Source organism: Lepisma saccharinum, chromosome 8 (assembly GCF_977018435.1).
Source record: "Lepisma saccharinum chromosome 8, izLepSacc3.1, whole genome shotgun sequence".
Lineage (NCBI taxonomy): Eukaryota > Metazoa > Arthropoda > Insecta > Zygentoma > Lepismatidae > Lepisma > Lepisma saccharinum.
In genome coordinates, this window is record NC_139236.1 from 85070654 (window position 1) to 85095605 (window position 24952).

Below are 24952 nucleotides of genomic sequence, written 5' to 3' on the forward strand. Positions count from 1 at the left end.
TTTGCGTAATCATAAAAATTACTCTTTATTACCTTGTTCCTCAGGCCCCAAGAGGTTAACAAAAATACCCTTCAGTTGTAAAAATAAAAATGAAAATTTTGTGGGGGCAGGTGACCCTTTTACATTCGCCGAGTTACACCTATGGACCACATTTTTTTTAAATGTATTTTTATGTTCACATTGTTATTACGTGATCAAAGCACGAATTTATTATTCAATAATATAAAGTTAAAATATTGCAGTTAGAAGAAATTATGTAAATTAAAATGAAAATAATTTAAAATTGCATTGAAAATGTTTTAATATTTTCGTTCGAAATGCGTCAATGGAAAACATGTAAAAATAATACGTATTATACTAGAGACACTCGTGACCAGCTGTTAGTAGAGCGTGCTCAGAAACCAGAGATCCTGGGTTCGAATCCTCAAAAGTTTCGCGCCATATTTATCATAATTTATTCTATAATTTAATTATATTTTTATCACGAATTATCCTGTTACAGCTGGGCCATTGCCCACCCTGGCCCCGCCTCTGATATATCACAGCTGGGCCAATGTTACCATTTCAAAGACAATATCTATTGCTGCTCGGAAACTTCGAGAGAAAATTAGCTGATTACGAGAGAATGCATTGCGTAGCCAGTGTCGCCAGCTGGTGGCAAAATGGTAAACTACTTCAACTCGCTCTGCTGTTTGACTCGAGTTGCAGCATGTGCTGTCGCATACTGTCTTGGATGATGCGGCAATATATTGCTTCAAGGAACACGTGTTTCACGAGCCTTCGAGGTGTACACTTGCACCAAAATGAGCGTAAGGATCAATATTGGTGCCTGAAACTGGGATGTGCTGTGAAGGTATGTAATAGGTTTCTTTTCATTATTTTTCGTTCTCTTTCTCTTCCATCTTTCATTGTCCCTCATTCCTTCTTTCTACAGTTTCTCCTCACTCGCTCCTTTATATCTCTTTCTTTCTCTCATCTTTTCGTTCCCTAATTTTCCTCCGACTTCCAGGTAAAATTTAAGTATCCCCGAAACGTATTTCTTCAATTTTACCGGAGAAAGTACTTACCGAACTGACTTTCCGTACACTTTTGAAAGGTCGTGGAAGTGTTTTTTTTCCCATCGCTTAATTTATTTCGCCGGCAAAGACACATTCCAGACTGCTGACCGTTAGTACTATATGATATACTTCATTACCTTTTATCATGTATTTATGATTTTCGTGGAACGGCCCTTGTTTCGATTTCGATATTTAATAAACTATAATTGCTGAAAAGAAAAATGATATAATTATAATTACATAATTAAATTTATATATAATTATGACATGTTCTTATTCTCACATGACTACATATTCTGGTCACCATATCCTCATCCAAATACACAATCCCATATGGAAATATCATTGCCCTCACAATCTTACATAATGAGATACCCTTACCCTCAATTTCACATAATGAAATACCCTTACCCTCAATTTCACATGATGAGATACCCTTACCCTCATTCTCATATGAGATATCCTTACTCTCATTCTCACATGATGAGATACCCTTACCCTCAATTTCACATGATGAGATACCCTTACCCTCAATTTCACATGGTGAGATACCTTACCCTCATTCTTATGAGAAATCCTTACTCTCATTCTCACATGATGAGATACCCTTACCCTCAATTCCACATGATGAGATACCCTTACCCTCAATTTCAAATGATGAGATACCCTTACCCTCATTCTCACATGATGAGATATCCTTACCCTCATTCTCACATTAGATATCCTTACTCTCATTCTCACACAATGAGATACCCTTACCCTCAATTTCACACGATTAGATACCATTACCCTCATTCTCACATGATGAGGTACCCTTACCCTCATTCTCATGGGAGATATCCTTACTCTCATTCTCACATGATGAGATATCCTTAACCTCATTCTCACATGAGATATCCTTACCCTCATTCTCACATGATATACTCTTACCCTCAATTTCACATGATGATATATTCTTACCCTCATTCTCACAAGCCGACCCCTGTGGCAGAGTGGTTAGCCAGTGGTCCCGGGTTCGAATACCGGCCTGAGCATGCATGTTTGTGAGTGTCCATTCATCAATTTCATCATATCACTCATCCCCATCTACGCAAATTTGCAAAAAGTGGCACAAAAAGAGAAGTAGAATAAAGCAAATCAATCAATCAATAATAAAATGAATTATGAAGTATCTTCAATAATGATTTGTTAACCAATACGCTGGAGGATATTCCAATACATTGATTGTAAGCCCATGTAGTATATTGCGGTTATGTAATGAATGTAACTTCAACTTTTTTCTATTTAGGAAGCCTTCATTCAGACCGAAGAGGCAAACGATACCTGTCGCTTGGAAACGAACCTACAGAAGCAAATGCAACCTTTCGCACCGAAGCGACACGACAAAGTGCACGTGTCGCTAGGACTGGGCCGTTGTTCGTTAGCGTGCATCGTGTCGCTCCGGCCTGTTGTTTGCACATGCGCAGTGAATGATTCTTTACAGACTGGAGATATTCGTGTCGCTTTGGTGTGTAAGCTCCCTTAGATTGTGTTTTGAATAAATAATTATGGCACAGAGGTTGACGTTGGATTTTAAGTTTTAACTTCGTATTGCGTAAAAGAAAGTGAATAGATTGTGTCAGTGTGTAACTTCTTTGATAGTATCTTTGAATTCAACTGCAACTATACTGACCAGTTAGCTCGAAGAGGAGGGTCGTCCAAAACGGAGGCGGAGGGTCAAATGGGAACCAACGCGGTACTACCATTCCTGGCCGTCTATGCCAGTTTGAATTGAGTCGTGGACGCAGGAGTCTGACCTTTTATATTCCACGAAGTTTTCAAGTTTTCGATTTTCCCTCTATACTGTGTTGGGCCTTATCAAGTCACCTTTGAACATTCAATTTTGATGAGTAGCAGTATTGATTTTTCCAGTTTTAAGTTAGATTTTGACATACAGCTTGAAACGTTATCTTCAATCTAGAATCCGTCACTTGTCTGCTAAAAGGGGAACGTTTAGGGCCCCCGTTTTGAACGCCACAGACTAATTAATATGTTTTACCTACTAGACCCATGCTTTAATTCTCAGACAAATCTGTGATATTGTATTGTTTATTAAGTGTTTAAATTGAGTACAAGAGATTATTTGTTAGTATAATTGTTTATGAAACGAAAATGACAATACTTCCTGTGTTATAATTCTAGTTAATTTTTCATGGTTAACTTGACTTTTGGTCTTTCAAACAAGTTTAAGTAACAAAATTTTCCATGTTTTATGTGAGTACCCCATTTTGCCTAACCGGTTGTCCAAAACGGGAACATTTCATATTTTCCAGAAAAATGATTTTCCTGCTTCTCCTTTTTTTTCACAAAATCTTGTTTCCTGATAGTATAAGATCTACTCAGAAAAGAAAAGTTTTATCTTTCTCGTCATTGATAACTTTGCTTTTCGTAGGCCAAATTATGTTAGTATCCCCATTTTGGACAACCCTGTATATATCCACGTGCAAATGTTTGGAAAATAAACCTTGCAGACTTTCCTCACAGTATACAATAACATTACTTACCGATTGACCGAAAGTAATGCTTCTAAATGCCTTTTCAATACATCCAGCTTGTTGATTTCTTCAAGCCCTTAGCTGTAAGTCAACAGCACCACAGACGAATCGGGACTTTCGTTTTCTTCTTCTTTCCATCCTTTTCGGGAAAACAGCCGCATTAGGGAGAATGCCAACTTGAAACGTAAACTCAGTTGATGAATTCCAAGACACAGGTTCGAGTTAATCTTGAACGTTTGCTAGTTCTTTGGTTTTGTTCGTTTCTTCTCATGTTCTGGTTTTCTTGCAAAAGTTAACAAAAGAGGTTTACAATCTTCTACTTTTCCTACATCCTGCCTGGTGACTGCTGATTTGAAGATTTTGCTTGTTTTTTCCTTCTTTTCTTTTTAACCTTTCTTCTCTCAAGTCCCTTTTTGCTTTGTTTCGTTCCTTTTGCTTCTTATTCCACCGCTAATCCTTGCAAGTGCTGCCACCTAATGGCTCCCCGGGGCAAAGCGCTTCTTTGCGATAAACTAAACACGGTCGAGTGCAAAATGACTGTCGTTCAAGCTTCCGAGATCCGTCGCAGGATGTCGCCCCAAATCAGTTTTATGTTCCTAAAACCCTGAGAGAAAGACTGCTGCGAAGACGAGATGATAAAATCCACAGCAAAGCTGAAAAGGAAAGGAAAAAGAAGACGAAATGAAGCGGCAGAAAAATTAACTTCCGCAAAGAATGAGGCGAGAATATTTCGGTCGTGAGTCTGTGGAACAAATGCGGAGATTAGCGCAGTTAACTCGCAGACACGGTAAGGAGAGGTTGGTCAATGTAGAGCTCTGTAGGGTAGTATTTAAGATCGCGAAAATTACAGCGCGGGAAGTTTGCCTTTCGCAGCACTTTTTCCACCACCCCTTCTTTTTTTTCGTTCTGCATTAAAGCCTGGGTAAGGCAGATAAGTAAGAGGATGAAGATTACGAAGGGAATTTTACGGCGGGATTTTCCCTCGGATCCCGAATTAGTGCCATTTGCACCCTCCCTGAAGACTCGGCAATCGAACCCTGAGAGATTCCTTATCTGATGACGCAATCCGGGATGAAATTTCATCCCCTTATCCTAGGGTGGAGTGCCACCAGAGGAGTATAGAGAAATTATGGTTCATTTCAGGAACGGCTCTAAGTAGGCCATGAAAATTATGTGATTTTGAGATCAACTTGAGGCCAATTTGTGCTGCTACGGGGTAGCGAAGTGATTTGGGACACTTGAGGAAGGATTTGTTCGTTTAGTTAGCTGCTTAGCACCGCGTAATTTCGTCGCCCAGTCGCGTCGATGGAGAGGAAACGATGAAGTATGTGAAGTACAGAAGTTTGCAAACTCAAGGCCAGCAGGTCACTGTGCCATTTCATACTTTTAGAAACACTTTGCACGTACACAAAAAACTTCTTTGTTTGAATTAATTAAAAACGTTTTGTTAAAAATGTCTCATAAGTTTAACTAAATGTGTGAACTAAAGATTAGTAATTCAAAATATGGTGTCATTTCTAATTAACTAACTAACTAACTAACTTTCTCTCTCTCTAGCCTTCTTAAACCCGAACGTTCATGACTTCAGCAACACAGACCTTCAATCTGTCCCTACTGAGCAAGATCTATATACTCTTTTCCATCTCTACCGATTTCCTTTAGGTCTATCTTGACGTTATCCCTCCATCTTCGTCTTGGCCTTCCTACAAGTCTCTTACCATCAGGTTACCCAACAAGAATCATGTAAACTCTTCTTTCCTCTCCCATTCGTGCCACATGGCCTGCCCACCTAAGTCTTCTTGATTTAATTATTCTAATAATATCTGGACATGAATACAAATTATGTAGTTCTAAATTATGTAACCTTCTCCACTCACCTGTCTCCTCATCCCTTTTAGGTCCAAAGATTTTCCTAAGGATCTTATTTTCAAATACTCTCAATTTATGTTCCTCTTTCAATGTAAGGGACCAAGTTTCGCATCCATATAATAATAAAGGCAAAATTACTGTTTTGTATATTTTAACTTTTAGTTTCTTAGATATTAAACGAGAAGACAAAAGTTTATGAAGAGAAAAGTTACATGCATTTCCTGAATTAAGCCTGCTTTTTATTTCCTCCTTAATATCATTTCCATTTGTTATTATTACTCCTAAGTACTTGAATTTGGAAACTGGTTCAAACGAGTTGTTTTCAACAATTAGATTTTGATTATTACCTAACACTTGGTTTCGGCCTGTAAGCATATATTTAGTTTTCTCTTTGTTAACTTCCAAACCTATCTCTTTAGCTGCTTCGAAAAATATTTTAGCATTATTGTTAATTGTACTTATATCATCCCCTAATAAGTCTACATCATCTGCATATGCTAACAACTGAGTCACACCGTTTAATTTTAGTCCTTCATTAGTTTCATTTCTGAACAATGAAATTTCGCTAGGTGTGAGATCCATAAAATCAATGCGCGCACAGTACTAAAAGAGCTATCCTCTCTACTTGTATGTTGTAGAGTCCTATCGTATTAATACAGTGTGTCCTCCCTTAGACTCCAACATTTTAAACAAATATAGTGGAAAGGAAAATTTGTCCTTTCAAAATGTTGGTCTCACGATGGATGAGTGGAAAGTAATGCTTACGTACTTAAAAGTTCATCAATAGATGTCAACACTATTGCACTATAAGCACTCACTTATTTCTTTAGATGTATATTTCCGTTATAGTGCATGAAAAAGTTATATTTCAGGAATGTGTAACTATACATTTCAAAGTAGAGGCACGTAGTAATCAAGTACTCGCAGGGCAATTAGCAGTGAACTAACTCAACCTGTTGATTACAAGCCCATAGACGTGCATGACTTTAGTGGTTCAATATTGCTTGGAAATTTAAGTATGCAGACGTCTATTTAACACTTACGTTTTTATTTTTTATATTGTTGTTGTCATGGTAACTTGTTGTTGATTTTCTCGCAAGTGTGCTACAATGTAAATTGGTAAATACATATGTTATAATAAGTATGTCACATGTACAGTATTTAGCCCATGTAATATAATCTAGGGGTACGGTGAATTCTCAGTCACCCTGTATGTGTATGGTTTGTTCGTTCGCACACAAAAAAAACTCCCAACACGATATTTTTGTACCTGCGCTTGAAACCACTCGTCGCCTGTATTTTGTGGGGTGACAAGCTTCATCTGTTAGCGTGCACCACGTGGGGGGGGGGGGAGGGGGTGAAAACTCTCGGACAGCGAGTCAATCTAATTAATCTAAACGAGCATTTCTCCATCTGCAAATCTCTTCGACCTCAAGTACGTGCTCTCGGAACGGCCTATACTTCGCTGAACTGTCACTTGATTTGCTCAATCAATCAAAAAGCCAATCTGATTATTAATTAATCTTAACCGAACCCGCGGTCAACCCGCACATATAAGGGCACGGGGATCTGTTTCGTCCACCGGCAAATATTTGCAGACCACTTAATTTCGATCTGCAATTTCTAAATTGGCAGTCGCTCCAAATGAACCGTGTTAACTCCTGTCGCAATGAGCTCTTAGCCAGGACTCTGTCGGCTTGGCCTGCGTCGAGAGAGGAGGCGGTTCGATGCACTCCGAAACGACCAGTGAATTGCTTCTATGCTTGACTTAGAACGCAGCAAACCCACACCTTGGTTCAAGACCAGTGTTTTCAACCCTATACATTGTGTGGTGGATTACACTGGTCGACATTTTGAGAAAAAAAATCGGATGTTTTTAAATCAATAGGGGTTTCTGGAAGTATTTTGAATGCTGATCACGGAAATGACATCGGTTCCTTCCCATTACATTGCAACGTGCCACCACTCGTAACTCCAGGATATGGAGATCCGAATTGGCAACACACCGCTCCTTGCTCCGGCTGGTCAGTTGGGAGCACCAGTTCTCACCCAGGGATCGGGATTAAGACGATCCACATTCCTCCAGGAAGGAAACCACCGAATTGCGACACGTGACGTTAAATAAAATTCAAATACTTCACGAATCGCGCGCGTACATACTGATTCGCACAAGTTAAAAGTTATAATTTGTTGAGTCATGCACGCTCGTAGGCAGTGATAAGCAACTTATTTAACACGTGAGTCCGCGCACCGCCTTCACAGTTAATAGCAAGACCTCAACTGCCTACCTCAAGCGCGAGGCTCAACATAACAGATTGTTCTATCTTACAATAATACAAACTCATAACATAAAATAACACAAGAAAAACTGATAATTTATATAGCACATCAATGTTAATTAGCGATAGTAAGCTAAAGTTCAGGTTGGCAACAATTAAAAATGACAACGTGGATGTTTTTACATCGCCAAGAACACGAAGCGTGGTTCCCCCACTCCTAACAAACAGCCAATAAGAAAACGATATTTTATTGAAAACTAGGGAGAAACACTTTGCTCTAATATTACAATATTAAACTATATAGAAATAACTAAACTGATTTTATCAAATAATTCATATTTGCCCTTGCACATAAAAATGATTAAATAAAGATTTAGTTTATAATGAAGACAAATTACTTCAATCTCGTACATTTTTGAACAAAAATCGATATTAAGAAGAAATGTATTTAACTTGTGTTTAAACAACAAAATTTGATTGAAAGATAGAAATAATCCTAGCCATTTTGGATTTGAAAAACAATGAAAACGTTGCATATATTATTTGGGATAATTATTGGCCTATAAATTCTGAATAAATGTTGCAAATATACGCGAATAATATTATAACAAGATAAAACGTAAATATATACATGAATTATGAAAACAGTTTAGTATAAATAATTTAATCCAAGTTCTTAACTTGAAAGTATACGAATAATATAAATGCCAATATACGACTGAAATCTGACAAACAAGGCGGTCGTTACAACGTCAGGATTTTTTTCTAGGTCAGGATTTTTCTGCGTTACTAGGTTCAATCAACCCACCACACTGTAACATTGAGTATAGGACATTTTGTGAAAGATGTTTTCATGAAGGACTTCGAGAATAAAACTACGCAAAGTCCATACAATGTTTTATGCCAATATGTCATATGACGGTGGAAGGTGGATTAAATGCATACAATTCTACATGCATTTATGGTTCAAAATTGGAGGATTTGTATTATAGAAAATCAATATTTTTCCACCATCTGAACAGAGCCATCTATTGGGAAATTAATGGAACTACACAGTTTATTATGAAATTATAGCAGTTAATAAATTGTTGTTTTCTAAATAAAAGTAGGCGTGATGGGTAAAAATGGATTTCATTTTTGTAATCAGCATGCTGAAATTATTCAGAGACAACATTCATCTGCGAGACATCGAAATCCATGTCGACCAGTGTTATCATTTTAACCGAAGAAGTAGCAGTACTTATGTAAATCTTTCTCACTTTAATATCATGATGAGCATTGATCCTATATTATTGAACAATATCATGATGCACACACATTGTCTCCTGAGTATCTCTTTAGTCTTTCAATGGCTTGTATATTGCTTGTTTTTCTCTGTACTTATGCCATTTTAATGCCTTGTCTTCTGTTAGTGCCTTTCATCCTTAGGTACCTCCTTCAGATTCTTTATTTCCTCCTTTTGTGCAAGTTAATTTTATTTTGTCATTACTATTTCCCTGATCGTCTCCCAAAATGCCTTTTAGGTGTTTACTCCAACCACTTGTGTTTTGTGAATTGCTACTTACTCTCTTATGCCCTTGAAGATGTTTTTCTTCTTAAGATATTATTTCAGATTGTCCAATTCATGTCTTAGCACATTTATAATTACCCATTTCTTCTCTCAGCTCCTTTTTTTAAAGCTAATTATTCCTTAGTCACATTCTAATTGTCTATTTCTCCTTGTAACACCTTTCTGATTACATATTTATATTCATATTGCATTTCTGATTGTTAATTCCCTCTCCTAGCGCTTTTCTTGTAACCATTTCTTCAATTAGTGTCTTTCTGATTAACCACTTCTTCTCTTAGATTCTTTCTGAATGCAATTTTACCTAGCCCCATTCTGATTTCCTATTTCTTCTTCTTTCAGCACCTCTCTGATTGTTACTTTCTTCTCTTACAATCAATGTGTTAGTTTTCTTGGCGTTTTTCTGATTGTCAATTTCCTCACTTAGCCCTTATCTGCTTGTCTATTTCAAATCCTGTTGCATCTCTGATTGCACATTTTCTCTCTCGGCAACTTTCCAATATCCTATTTTCTCCTCTTAATTCAATTTCGACTCTTACTGCTTCATTCTAGTGCTTGTTCACTTTCTGTTGATGAATAGTAAGGTTCAATTTCATCATGTCACTGCATTTGCGAGTGAACTTTTCGCTGTTACTGCATTTAAACATCTGGTCTTCATATGCTATTTCCTTTCCTTTCCAAATGTCTATATTACCTAGCGCGGAGGCAGTAGTCTCTTCCTTTCAGGCTAGTGCTAATTCTTTCCAAAAAAACGCCAAGTGAACGCCAAAATTTTAGTGTCGAACACGGAACTTCTGGCACGAAAGCGTTATAATCAATAGGCTACGCAAGACCTCGTACCTGGTGCCTTACAATGTTAAGTGGGTTGTGTTATTCAGAAGTAATGACGAGGGGTTATTTTTCTGGAATGATATGGGAAGGGTAAACGGTGTATCCAAACCATGCTTTGCGGAATTACTGTACTAATGCGTTCGTCAAGGAACACTTTTAGACCATCGCTAAGCTTAAAGCTTTCATCTGAAACAGGGCGCTCAGGTGCTTCACAGATAGTCAGCGGACGTACCTCAAGCCTCACACGCATCAGAACTTGAAAGCGGGTTTCCTTGAAGACACATTCAAAATCTCCATCATAGCACTCTGTTGTCTTTAGGCACAGTCCAAATCCTTTTACATTCGAGCATAGGCTTGGGGGACTTTCACATGAAATCCTAGGCCGTTAACTGTTGCTTCTGTACAGCTTTATGCACATACAAGAGACACACACACAGAAGTAGAGAGATTTGAGCGCAGGAAATCGAAGAAGCTTAAGGCATACCAGGAAAGAGTTTTCTCTAAGGGAGCAAAATGACTAAGCGAAGACCCAAACGATAGACACAAGGCGGCTTATTTATCTGTTCTTGCCTGTGTGAGTGTGTTGCACACAGGGGGCTGCATCACTAATTCATGAACCCCTCCATCTCGTCGCTTTGGACTCTTTATTCAGTCATCCGCGGAAAGTAGATATATATATACATGAAACTGAGCAAACCTTGGCCGTGTATATGTAGAACAGTATACCCCTGCGTCTCCCTAAGTAAGAGCTGGACGAAGACGAAGGGAAAAAAAGCTGTACACACCTGAATCGAGTGTCCCCCCTCCCTCTCTGTATCTGCTAATGGGCTTATAATCATCAGGACAGAGCCATAAGCATCTACCGCTATCCTATGACCTTATCACCCCTTCGAGTCCCTTGGTATTCATCCACGCTTTGAAGGGATTTTCAGCGATTCGCCTCTACATGATACTTACGCCATTAACACAGAGACAGAGAGAGAGAGAGAGAGAGAGAGAGACGTCTCCAAGGGATGCTGTGCGAGGTAGAGATTCAAAAGCAGGTTTACCAACTGAGTGACAGTGTTTTATTTCCCCCACCCCGCCCATTCTCTTACTCTGCCTCTCCATCTTCCTCAGCGCTCCTCACCCTATGTGTGTTTAAAGGCAAAAAGGGGAGGAGGGGGTGGCGTTTGTCCAGATTACTACAGGGAAGGGGGAGGGAGGATGCTAGATACTCGGAATATCACAGAAAGGAAGCTGAGAAAGAGGGATGGGGGAGAGAATTCCCTTCCCCGCTCTCCCTACCCACCTATTCGTTCTTCTTGCACATATACACACATTCATATGTTTGTCTTCGTCTCCTTTGAAGACAGAGAGTCCGATGGATGTCTCTATTTGTCCTCAGTCCTCATCGCACACACAGTTAATGAGGATAGCTAAAAGAGCTCTGTTAGGACTGGTGGATCTGCGCTACTTAAAGTTGCAGCGATCAAGTATATTATTTCACATCCGCAGTGACATCTATACATAGTTTCTTGCACTATTGTATCACGAGCGTGGGCGGAATATACCAGCACAATCACGTCTCGTGGGAAGAACCTGTCTTTCTTGTGTTGCAAATACCTCTCTCACAGTGGCATAACTGACGGAGGCGAGTTGGGCAAATGCCCCATGAAATGGAAGAATAACTTAAAAAGTATATTTCACCAATCTTTTCCAGCGATTTTACAGCATTGCCATGAATTTCGAGCAGCTGTTTATTTGCTTGTGTTTCATTTATGAAACTGTATTTTGTAAATGTAGTGTTGCAGGGGAGAACATCATATATATCTGAAAAATATTTTAAGAACTGCAGAGGCCGTGATAGCAAAAAGCAAACAATGCTACAAATGTTTTCAACAAATCAAAGAAACTATTGATTGATTGATTTGGTTGCTTTTACTTCGCTTTTCTACCACTTTTAGCTAATCGCTGCAATGAGGATCAGTGATGATATGATGAAATTGATGAAGGGACGCACAGAGAACACCTACACCCAAGCCGGGATTCGAACACGGGACTCCTGGCATCGTAGCACAATGTGGATACTGGCTGTTGTTCTTGACGTCTGCAATGCGACATGAACAAGAGTTCAAAAGATGCGGAGCTTTATTTTATTTTGAAGGCGCTTTCCTGATTGTCCCCTCAGAATGGGATGCATGTGTTCTCATGTGGGGAGAACTCTAATGGCCCTTGTTCAGCGTGGGCCCCAGCTGCCCCAAGAATGACTAGGCCCCGAGCAATCGAACGAAAATAAGAGAACCGTATCGAATATGCATCACATCCCAGCCAAAGAAGAAGGGGTGGCGTTCCGGGGGAAGAAATATACACGAACTACAAGGATATTGTCTCCGGAATGGTCGAGACGCCGGAGGCTGTGCAGTCCTCCAGCAATCCTGGATTTCCAGGCGGAGCAGCGCCATGGACAAAGACCCGGGGGTAGTTTTACGAGCTTTGAAAAACGACTCCGGTGATTTACGCTCCAGCTTGGGGATTCCGGTTCTTTCCCGGAAACCGACTCCTCAAAGACTCCCGGCCCCATATCCTGCGAAGGTCCATGCGTCGTTCCCGGAAAATCTCCGGAACCCAGACGTTCCAGTCTGGATCCGGGGCTTCCCGGAGACGCTCCCGACTCCCCGAGGAATCATAGCTGGCCCCGGAATGGAGCTCCGAAAAGCGATTTTCGTTTCCGTGGACCATCTGCTCACAATTTTTCAGGAGCGCAATTCTTCTGTTCAGTTCTTCTTCTCTCCTAAGGCAATCATCTTCATCTTCTCTCCCACTGTTTCCCTCTCTCGCTCACAGACTTCTCTTTCCGGAATTGAAAGCAATACCTATATGAAATCTGACGTTCAAGGAAAAAAAATCCTATTTCTGCCCATGGGGGCACTTCATCCCCCACCCCCAACCAGATAAAATATTCATGGAAACCAAAGCTAATTTTACATTCCTATACGCAGGAATAACCAAAAAAATAGTTTCTATTAATAACCAAATATGCGTGTTCAATAAGCAAACCAAATTCTTTTAGTTATCGTGCAAATTTGCTTAGTTACCAAAACGTTTAGTCAAGTTACAAAATTTAGTAAATGTTGCTTTTTCTTCTTCTTTTTTACGTTTTGTTAATTCAAACACACCCAGCTTGGATATCCGTAGCGGAGTGGTTAGCACAGCGCGTCACGGGTCCCGGGTAAGTAGAGGGAGGGGACATATGGGGCTACTGCCCCTTCCGAAATCTTACGAAAATCATAATTTTCAAGTAAATGCAGTGAAGAACTCTGGAAAACCAGTGCGAAATGCAAACTTCCCTTAAAATGAAACCCGATTGGCATTTTTGAGAGTTGAACGTTTTGAATATATAAAATATCTGATTGTGTATACCCCCCTAGAAAGCAGCTATGTACTTTCCACCTTTACAATTCTAGTCCTTCCCGGAAAAAAATCATTCGTACATCAGGGCTCTCGGGTTCAAATTCTAGCCGGTGCAAGGGTCATCTCATCTTCATTGTCGCGATTAGGTAAAGGTGGCAGATAAGCCGCGCTAAAAAAATCAAACAAATCAGACCGCTACGAATTTATCCCTTTTCACCCTTAGGAATGTAAAATCCACATGCTTGATTGATACATTGATTGAAGGGATAATTGCGGGTGCGTCAACACTTACGCTATTTTGCACCTGTCACGCATTATACGATGCCCAGAGCCCCTTGCTCTGAATTAAAACCGCCTGAGGACAAAAATATTCTTTCCTGGGTTAAATGCTGAGGCTGTAAACAGGCGCTCGGGACACACAACCCTACAAAGGATTATACTGGCTGTAGGTCTACACGTCAGAGCCTCGTTGCCCTGCAAAAAGTAGATGCCTGGGTGTGGAAGTGAGGTTGACATTTCGGTGCCCTTACACGCCCTAAAATCCAGATGTGTAGCACACAAAAAATCCATCAAAGAAATGCATGTTGTTGTACTAACCTACATTAAACTCCATTGAGCAACAGCCCTCTGCCTGGCAAGAGACTTTTCAATGGGTGACGTGTGGACAGCGCTTCGAGTCCCATCGCCGCTATTTCTGACTTTGGAGACCGGAGTCCGCTACTTCAAGTAGCTCCTCAGTTGTCCTTACTAGGGATGGATTGCCAGATCCCTAAAATTTTTCGGATCCGAAATTTTTGGTTTCGGATGAGTGGATCCGGTATTTTCGGATCCGGATCCGTTTGGCCATCCCATATGAGCGCTTCTTTGGAAAGTAAGAATGTGTTTATAATATATTGTTACCTGCTAATATATAACACCATTAAGCCTTGTTTCCATGATTATGAAAAACTAAATATGCTGACCAAGCCAGTAATTTATTCTATTAGAAAACATAAACTAAACGTAACGTTTCAACCTTCTAGCAAGGTCTTCATCAGACTCTGTATCAAGTACAAATGTAACAAGGTACACAAAAAGGGCATTATATATACACAAACATTACTCCCTCCAGACTATTAGAAAGTTGTTAGGAACTTTCTAGTAGGTGGCTTTCACTTTCCAACTGTACTTTCACCTAAAAGGCTAAACATAATTACTTTCATATAGAATGTGAAGAGATATTCATATAGAATATCTCACGCTCTTTTTCCTTCATTTTTCTCCCTTCTCCTCTCCTCTTTCTCTCTTGTCCTTTCCACTCTTTCTAACACCTTCTTCCATTCTTTGTTTAACTTCAGTCCCCCATTCCAGTTCATTATGTCTTCTTCACCTTTCTTCTCTATTTCCTTGGCTTCCTTCCATTTTCTCACTAGCACTAGCCTTTTAGGTGAAAGTACAGTTTGAAAGTGAAAGCCACCTTCTAGAAAGTTCCTAACAACTTTCTAATAGTCTGGAGAGAGTAATGTTTGTGTGTAGTGTATATATAATGCCCTTTTTGTGTATCTTGTTACTTTTGTACTTGATACAGAGTCTGATGAAGACCTTGCTAGAAGGTTGAAACGTTACGTTTAGTTTATGTTTTTAATAAAATAAATTACTGCCTTGGTCAGCATATTTAGTTTTTGCTAATATATATATATATATATATATATATATATATATATGTATGTATGTATGTATGTAGTGTGTGTGTGCGGTTGCGCGATTTGTAATTAATACACTTACGTTAGTCTTACACTTTGTAATTATATAACACAGCATATATTATAGTGTTTTATTTTAATTTTTAAAACTGTGACTAGTAGTGCAGGTTGGGGAGTTGAACGTCCTCTTGTGGTGAGCTGAAGTGGTGAGCAGTGTTACCAACTCCTCACTCGAAAAAATCACCAAGGTTTTTGTTTTTGGGTATAACCTAACCTAAAGCAAGGAGGTGGCAACCTTGCTTGAGGTATTTTCTCGCAGTGTTGCCAACTCCTCACTCGAAAAAATCACCAAGGTTTTTTTTTTTTGGGTTTAACCTAGCCTAAAAGCAAGGAGCTGACAACCTTGCTTTATGCACTGTAAGGCAAGCCTCAAGCAAGGTTGCCAACCTACTGGTATTTTTGCCATAGCCTTTTACAAGAAAAAAAAGAGAAAGGGAAGAGTTAAACAACCGACAGCTTACCCACAGTTTTTTTTGCTCTAACCTAACCTAAAGCAAGGAGCTGGCAATTTTGCTTGTGCAATCAACCCGGTCGACCGCCCTCAAGTAAAAAATCAGCGTTGCCAACTCCTCACTCGAAAAAAAAAATCACCAAGATTTTTTTCGGTCTAACCTAAAGCAAGGAGCTGGCAATTTTGCTTGTGCAATCAAGCCGGTTGACCGCCCCTCAAGTAAAAATCAGCGTTGCCAACTCCTCACTCGAAAAAAAATCGCCAAGATTTTTTTTTGGTCTAACCTAACCTAAAGCAAGGAGGTGGCAATTTTGCTTGAGGCTTGCCTTACAGCGCATAAAGCAATTTTTGCCAACCTGCACACACTAAACAAGGAGAGCCGACAACAAATATGTACTGCCGTAAAAGAGAGAGAGATGGGTGGATGGTAATATAGTATGTGTGTGCGTGTGCGCGTATAATATGTAGCATTATTAACTAGAGTGTGTTGGCAATTTACTTACAACTAAAAAAAAAAAATAGAGATGCCAACTTTGCTGTAAGATGAAAAAAGAGAGAGAGATTTATGGCTGGCAAGAGTAACGAGCGAATGCGCCATATCGTAATTTTCCAACTCCGTATATCGTGACCTTTGTAAACCTCTCTCGGGGGAACATTGTAACACAAACAAACAAACAAAATAATAATTGTTGTTTTTTAGAATGCCTGGCCCCTATAACCTCGCCAGGGTGCGTGGTGCCCAACCAAAAATGTAAAAGTTTTCTAACGGCTGCGGTTATAGATTACCGCACCTCTGTAGAGTTTCACGTGTTTTTTTTTTTCTCAAACTATTAAAGCACATATTTGAGGAAAACAACGCCACCCATATATAAATAAACCCCTCAAACTAACACTAATTAGAATTAGCCTACAAAATTTTTCTCGTAAGGTATTTTTTTTGTAAACACTCTACCACCAACAGATCACATATAAATAAACATACCCCCAAAAAAATGCGCTCCATGAAAAGTTGCCCTGTGTGCAAGATAACCATATCAAGCGCACATTTTGCAAGACATTGTCGTACCTGCACACCTGGTAAGCGTGTAACCGCTAAAAAACCATGTCCCAGGTGCGGTATACCTATTACCATTAATAATTTGAAGAGGCATATAACATCATGCAAAGTTGTCGTCGGAGCACCTGTTCCCCAACCGTCGACCAGCTCGACCAAGAGGAAAGCGGAAGCCGACTCGCCACCATCCGCCAAACGCGTCAAGTCTGTGGCGAAAGCGAACCAGTCTGCTTTCCAGCGGTTGTTAGAAGATTTTGTCATCACTTCGGAGGGCTCATGCGACGTGCGTAGCTTTTTGGAGGAGAAGCGAGCAGAGATTATTTCCATCCTCGGTGATACGCTTGCAACGCACTCCACCAAATTCTACGCATCGCTACGTTGCCAGTACAAGAAGCCCTCCGATGAAATTTACAGCTTCTGCCACAACACCAAGGCGAAGACGCTGCATCTGGCGGATGTCGACAACCTCGAGGTCATCTACAACAAGTTTGCCGATGAGCTGGTGGCAAAACAGGAGGAACACCAAGCTAAAGGCTCGGGGGGTTCGCTGTGTGGCGAGCCTCACGAACTGTGCGTCAAACTTTGCAAGTTCATACCTCTCTCCGCCTCCAGCTACGTCCCCTTACCACCTACCATTGCGGCAAAGAAGGCTGTCCTGAACATTCAAAACAGTGACGCCAAGTGCTTCGTATGGTGTGTTCTGGCAGCGTTGCACCCAGTTGAGCCAAAAAATAATCCAAAACGTGTTGGCCCCTACCTACCCTATGAGGCAGAGCTGGAAGTTGCCATGGCTGGGATCGACTACCCGGTAGAGGTCCCGGACATTCGAAAGTTTGAGGCCCGTACACACAACCCTCGGTTGGCCATCAATGTTTACGGTCTCACTGACGAAAATGCGGTGTACCCCATCCGGGTGAGTGACGTAAACAACAATGATGCTCGAGAAATCCATCTCCTACTTATCAAGGACGAGACCAATCACCACTACACCCTTATCCGTTCCCTCTCCCGGTTGGTGTCGAGCCAAACAAGCAAGCATCATGGTAGCATAGAAGTTTGTCGCAGGTGCTTGTCAACTTTTGATAATCGAGAACAGCAGGATTATCAGCACATCAGAGGTCCCAACATCGCTGCAGAGAAGCTTGCCAGCCACAAGATCTACTGCAATGACAACGAGCCAGGTGTGGCAGTCTTGCCCAAACCTGGCACCGTGGAGCGTTTCCACATGCACGGTGCTATGGTGGAGCACCCCGCTATCATCATCGCGGATTTCGAGGCCTTCCTCAAACCCCTGTCCACTTGCGATCCAGATCCCGAAGTTTCCTCCACCACCCCTTACCAACTCCACGAGGCATCCAGCTTCGCATACGTTGTGGTGCGACGAGACCAGCACATTGCCCCCGAGCCCTACGTGTACCGTGGTCCCGACGCAGCCAAACACTTCCTCGAGAGGATGGTTGTCGAGGCCAACGAGATAGGGAAGGTACTGTTGGCCCCCAAGTCTATGCTCCCACTGTCTCCCGACGATCAGCGTAGACACGACGAGTCCATCGCTTGCCCTGTCTGCGTCAAGGAGTACACCGCCAACAACCGTAAAGTCCAACACCACGATCACTTTGACGGTAGGTATGTTGGCCCTTGGTGCAACGGATGCAACCTCATGGCCCGAGACCCGCGATTTATCCCTGTGTTTTTTCACAATGGCTCGGGATACGACTTCCACCACCTCGTCAAGCATCTTGGGTACGACGACATGCGAATCAACGTCCTGGCGCAGAACGAGGAGCGTTACATTAGCTTGAGCAAGTGGGTGCGAATCCCAGGATCACACTCTACCGTCGAGCTTCGCTTCCTCGACTCCCTGAGGTTCCTCCCGGCCAGCCTCGATGCTCTCGCAGGGAAGCTTAGCGACGAGCAAATGCTTATTACCTCCGGAAACTTTCCGAACTTGGGCGCAGGTCTCTTCAAGCGTAAGGGGGTCTATCCCTACGAATACGTCACAGATCCTTCCAAGTTCGCGGAGACGACGCTACCTCCCCAGGCGAAGTTCTATAGCAAGCTGCGAGGCTCGGGCATCTCTGAGGATGACTATCACCACGCCCAGTCCATGTGGCGCGAGCTGGGCTGTCGAACTCTCGGGGACTACCACGACGCCTACCTCAGACTTGACGTGACGCTCCTCGCCGACGTGTTCCAGACGTTCCGTGCGACCGCAATGAAGATCTACCAGCTGGACCCTGCCTACTTCTACAGTCTCCCCGGACTGGCGTGGTCAGCCATGTTTCTGGTGACGAAGATCAAGCTGGAGCTTCTTTCGAACGTGGACATGATGCTGTTTGTGGAACGCGCCGTGCGAGGTGGAATGGTCCAGGTGTCGCAGCGACACTCGCGCGCCAACAATCACCACATGGCCACCGGATGCGACCCCTCACAACCGTCCAGCTACATCATGTACACGGACGTCAATAACCTCTACGGACACTCCATGATGCAGCCACTCCCCTTTAGAGGCTTCGAGTGGGCTGACCCTTCCAACTTCGACGTCGAAAGCTTCGACGATTCGGAACATGGGTTCTTCGCCGAGGTGGACCTTGAGTTCTCCGAGAAGCTGCAGGATTTGTTCTGCGATCTTCCCCCTGCACCCGAGTTCAAGTGTCCACCCGATTCCAACCAGAAGAAGCTCGTCATGGATTTCGAGCCCAAAGAGCGTTATGTCCTACACTACCAGAATCTCCGGTGGTTGATGAAGCAAGGGGTTACCGTCCACGCAGTTCACCGCATCCTCAAGTTCGAGCATTCTCCATGGTTGAAGCCATATATTGAAGTCAACACCAAACACCGCACTGCAGCCACGTCCGAGCTTGATAAGGATTTCTTCAAGCTAATGAACAATGCGGTGTTTGGCAAAACTATGGAGAATGTACGGAATCGCATGGACATAAAATTGGTAACGAGGAAAGCACAATGTCGCAGGCTCGTAGCGAACCCGTTATTCAAATCGAGGACCATTTATAACGAGCAGCTTGCTCTGGTGCATATGAGGAAGGGTGAGGTAAAACTCGACAAGCCAATTTATGTTGGTGCCTCAGTATTAGACCAGAGCAAGCTGCACATGTTCGAGACGTACTACGACATATTACGTCCACATTATAGCCACAACATCTCGCTTCTCTACACGGACACGGACAGCTTGGTGTACCACGTTCGCACGGACGATGCGTACGGGGATATAGCCACGGTACCAGCTTTGGTTAACCTCTTCGACACCTCGGGCTATCCCCAGCACAACAAGTACGGTATCCTGCCCCGAAACAAAAAAGTGCCTGGCAAACTCAAAGACGAGAAGGACGGTGATGTAATTCTCGAGTTTGCGGGTCTTCGCGCCAAGGCCTATGCCATCAAAGCCGAGGGCAGCGTTACCAAGAAGGCCAAGGGTGTCGGCAGACAGGTGGTTCGGGAGCATCTCGCATTCGAGGACTTTGTCGATTGCCTCAAGACCAGGTCGTCGGTTCTAAGAGAAGAACAGCGCATCCAGAGCGTCGACCATATCATCACCACAAACAAAGTTAGAAAAATTGCCCTGGATCCCAACGACGATAAGAGGTGCGTCCTCGAGTGTGGTATTCACACATTGCCGTGGGGGCACTATCGCTTAGCAGAAAGCAAAACCTGCAACATATGTCCATCTTCAACAGAAGATTCATAAAAACAAAACAAAACAAAAAAAAACACTGTGACTGTCATTACAAAAAAAAACTATGACCGTATTCTTAAATAACCAGCATGCCTATGAATTTGTTCGGTTTCAAAAAACAGATCATTATGGAAACCATACCAGATCATGAAGTCTTACCTTCCGTGTTACCTAAACTCAACGGTCTGTTGATCATTCACCTCAACAGCATTTGGACGAAACTGGATGACGATGTGGGCAAGATGTTTTATGTTTTTAATAACAATTTACATTTCTACGAAATTCCGATCGACGGGAAACTTCAAATCACCGTGAATCCGGAGAACGCAGGCGAAATCAAAATTTCTACCGGCAAGAACATTTTTCGAATCAAGCACGACAAGATGCTTTCTAACATTACGTACGATGTGTCTGCAGGAGATTACCTGTACGTGGAACTCCTCGGAGATTACGACAAACTTATTCCTCTCTTCGTAGAATTACGAATCGTCTATCCTATTATAAATAACCGTTAACCAAAAATGCCTAACGACATTTTCGGCAACACCAAGCGTGTGGACCATGCAGAAGAGATTCTCATGTTGGACATTCGAGTTAAGAAGTTGAGGACCGATTTGATTGCTTTGCAGGAAACCTTAAACAAAAGTTTAGAGTCGGAAATCGCCACGCTCCAAACGCAATGTCTCGACCCCATTCTGAAAATCGATTCCGAACTGAAAACGCTGATAAAAAATTATGTCGACGTACCTTCTTACGACAGCGTTCAAAATATACAATTGAGCGTGGATTCGCTTCAAAATGATTTGGCCAAATTACAGCAATTTCAATCGAAAAATGAAGATTTGGAAAAATTGAAACTCGAAATCGAAGAACGAACTTCCGCAATAGAAAAGAATTTCTCTGAACTTCAAACCGTCGTGAACGATATAGACGCAGAACGCTTGCACGTCGTCGTTTCCAAATTACAAGAAGAATTCACCGGCACGTTGGAAGAAATTAAATCCAAGTTGCAGACTTTGGAAGATACAATGACGAACCTACCATCGTCGGACGAACTGCAGGTCATCGGTAAAAGCGTCGCGAACATAAAAATTCAATTGGAGGCCTATCGAGATTTCGAACACATTCAAACCACCATCGCCACGCTTCAGGCGTCCTTGGAATTGATCAACGAAGAAATTAAAAATATTCACGCTGAAGCGAGAGCGTTGACGAGCATTCAAGACACGTTGAGCACGGTTCAGCAGAAGATCGAATATTTAGAAAATTTGAACGTCGAAACGAATCTCGCTCATTTTCATCACGTACTCGACAACATACAGGGTGACTTGGAATCGTTACGGACGAGCGTGCCTTCGAGCGAAGATTTGGAAAAATTGAAAACGGCGGTGACGGCACTATCCGATTCGAACGACATCAAAAGTTCGTTGAGCGATCTCGAGAGTAAAGTGGCCAATCTCCCCACCTCCAAAGAATTGCATGCTTTGAAAAGAAACATATCTCGAATGCTGAAACGACTAGAAACGGAAACGGCGAACGTGGAACAGATTCGAGACGAAATTAGTTCGCTGGTGTCGACGCTGCCCACTTCCCAGAGCGTCGCCGACCTTCACACGCAGTTTACAGAGATGCGAAGCATCGTGAACGATCTTACCGAGAAGAGCTCGAAATTGAATCAAGTCGAGAACCTTCAGAACATCGTCGTCAACATCAGAGATCAAGTTGGAGTGCTGGAATCCACGCAGGAATCGACGCTGGCCTCTTTCGGTGCCAAGTTGCAAGAACTCAACGAAAACTACAAGCAGTTGAACGTGGAAGTGAAAATCAAACCGTCGTTTTCTACCGTAACGGATACCATAGTCGAGCATTTGCTGCCCATCGAAAATAAACTCGGACAAGTTCACAGTAATCTGCTCGGCGTCGACACTAAATTCGCTAAACTGCATTCTCTGCAAGCCATCGAAATCAACAGCGTACCCAATCAACAGAGAATCTCCACCTTCGTCGAAGGTAACAAACTGTACATGCTACATCCTTATCATCCGTACTACAAGTTTCTCCTCGATGGCACGATTCAGATAAACGAATTTTCGTACTGGTCTCACGGTAGAAAAGCTAGCGTTCCCACCATGACTTTGATATCGAATCGTGGTGTCCAGAAAGCAGGAAACATTCCTCTGGCACGTTGGAACGAAACGCGCAACATATATGAAATACACGAAGACGAAGATCTCACCGTTTTCGACGTGAGTGCCGGCGATAAGCTGATCATTCAAAACACGAGCGAGGTGCCACCCTCTTTGAATCCCATCACGCTTGTGCTTCTCTTGAAACGTAATCTCTAAACAAAAAAAATGTCTAGGCAGGCCATCGTCGAAGAATTGCATAAACCTGCACGCCGTAACTACGAACGTTTGGCTGTGGTAACCAAGGGCATCGACGACCTCTGGCAAAGTGACCTCGTGGAGATGAGTAGCGGCAATTTGAAAAACGTGCATAAATTGAACAAGGGCAACAAGTACCTCCTCACCGTCATAGACACGTTTTCGAAATTCGCATGGGCTCTACCTTTGAAAGCCAAAACGGGAACGTGCGTCACGGAAGCATTCAAGACAATTTTTCGCGAAAGCGGTGGCAGACGACCACGGTTTCTGCAAACGGACAACGGTAAGGAATTTTACAACGCCGTATTCCAAAAGTTTATTCAAAAACACAAGATTCGACATTATTCGAGCTTCAGTCACATCAAAGCCAGCATCGTGGAAAGATTCAATCGAACCTTGAAAACACACATGTGGAAACGATTCACGCTTCGGGGAAATTACAAATGGGTCGACATCCTGCCGGAACTCGTCGACACCTATAATAAAACGGTACACAGAACGATAGGCATGAAGCCAGTTGACGTTACCAAGTCTGACGAGCAGCGTTTAATTTCTACAGTTTACTGTCCAAAGTACACACCCACGACAAAAAAAGCTAAATACAAAATTGGAGACCAGGTGAGGATCAGCAAATTCAAACGCACCTTCGAGAAGGGATTCACAAAAAATTGGAGCACGGAACTTTTTACGGTGGTTCGAGTTCTACCCGGAAACCGACACACGTATATAATAAAAGATAGTAGCGGCGAGATTTTGAAAGGAAGATTTTACGAAGAGGAACTCTCTAAAACGAAACACCCCGACACGTACCTCATCGAGAAAGTATTGCGTAGGAAAGGTGACAAACTGTTTGTCAAATGGCTGGGACTTCCAGAAAAGAGTTGGATCGACGCGAACGAAGTGATCTTGTGAGTACGTGGAACGTGGTGAAGCGTCTACCGGATCCGGAAAGTCAAACGAAGAAAAAGAACGGCAAGTTGCTTCCCGACAGCATCCGCTGTCTGATCGTAGGTCCTTCGGGGTGTGGGAAAACGACACTGCTCGTGGACAATTTTCTCCTCGCACCGAATTGGTTAGATTGGAAGAACAGGCACCTGTACGTGTTCTCGAAAAGTTTGGAGCAATCCAAATACCAGCAACTGATGAAACTGTACGATGGTCTGGACATTGCAACGTTCGCCTCGGAAATAAAACCACTCGACGATTGTCGTGAAAATTCAGTTGTTGTGTTCGACGACGCCATCCTGGAAAATCAAAATGAAATTCGCAACTTTTTCACGCAAGGTCGTCACAAAGGAATGGATTGTTTTTACCTAGCTCAAACGTTTTCCAAAATTCCAAAACAGTTAATACGCGACAACGCTAATTTCATATGTTTGTTTCGTCAAGATCACACCAACCTCAAGCACGCGTACGATGACTACGTAGGCGGAGACATGAACTACAATCAATTTTCGGAAGGCTGCTCTACTTGCTGGAACGGTGACGATTTCGGATTTGTGACGATCGACATGACGAGAAAACCCAACGACGGAAAATACAGAAACAAAATCAACGACTTTCTAAACGTTGCAACGTTGTGAGAAACGACGTATATAAATAACGTCATGACGAAACGGAAAATCGAAGACGAAAATCTCAAGCTTCGCGATTACCTCGCGAAACGCTTCAAAGGTTGGAAATCCGAGAATCGCGGATTCTACGAAGAGAAGAAACGTCAGGATCAACCCGTGATCGATGCCATCAGCAGTCTAGGTAAAGAAATTAAAAGTGTCACGGAACAAAATAAAAATTTGATTAATGAACTCGTACCGCTCGCAGCTAAAAGTTACGCCGTACCCACGCCCATTTCGAGCATTCCTTCGACGCCGTTCGAACTGAAGGATGCACCGGCACGACGTCGAGCCATAGGCAGCACGTCGTCGTCTTCGGATAAAATCGAGTTGGGACCTTTGGCACGAGACTACCTGAGCACGGGGAAATTCGACAAGGATGAAGTGTTCGGATTGTATCCCAGCATGGAAACCAGCGAAGGCGGCGGTGTGGTGTGGAAGATTGGGAAATCGAAGGTGACCTTCGAAGGCAACGACATTAAA

At 42.4% G+C, this 24952-nt stretch overlaps 1 protein-coding gene across 1 annotated transcript in view; it reads left to right on the top strand.

Annotated features, from left to right (window-relative positions):
- Positions 1-786: 786 nt before the first annotated feature.
- dve (SATB1_N and homeodomain domain-containing protein dve) overlaps positions 787-24952 on the top strand; it is a 214970-nt gene continuing 190804 nt past the window's right edge. Inside the window, exon 1 of the mRNA XM_083127200.1 lies at positions 787-853. The gene's annotated coding sequence lies outside the window, so the exon portion shown is untranslated. The remainder of the gene's footprint in view (positions 854-24952) is intronic.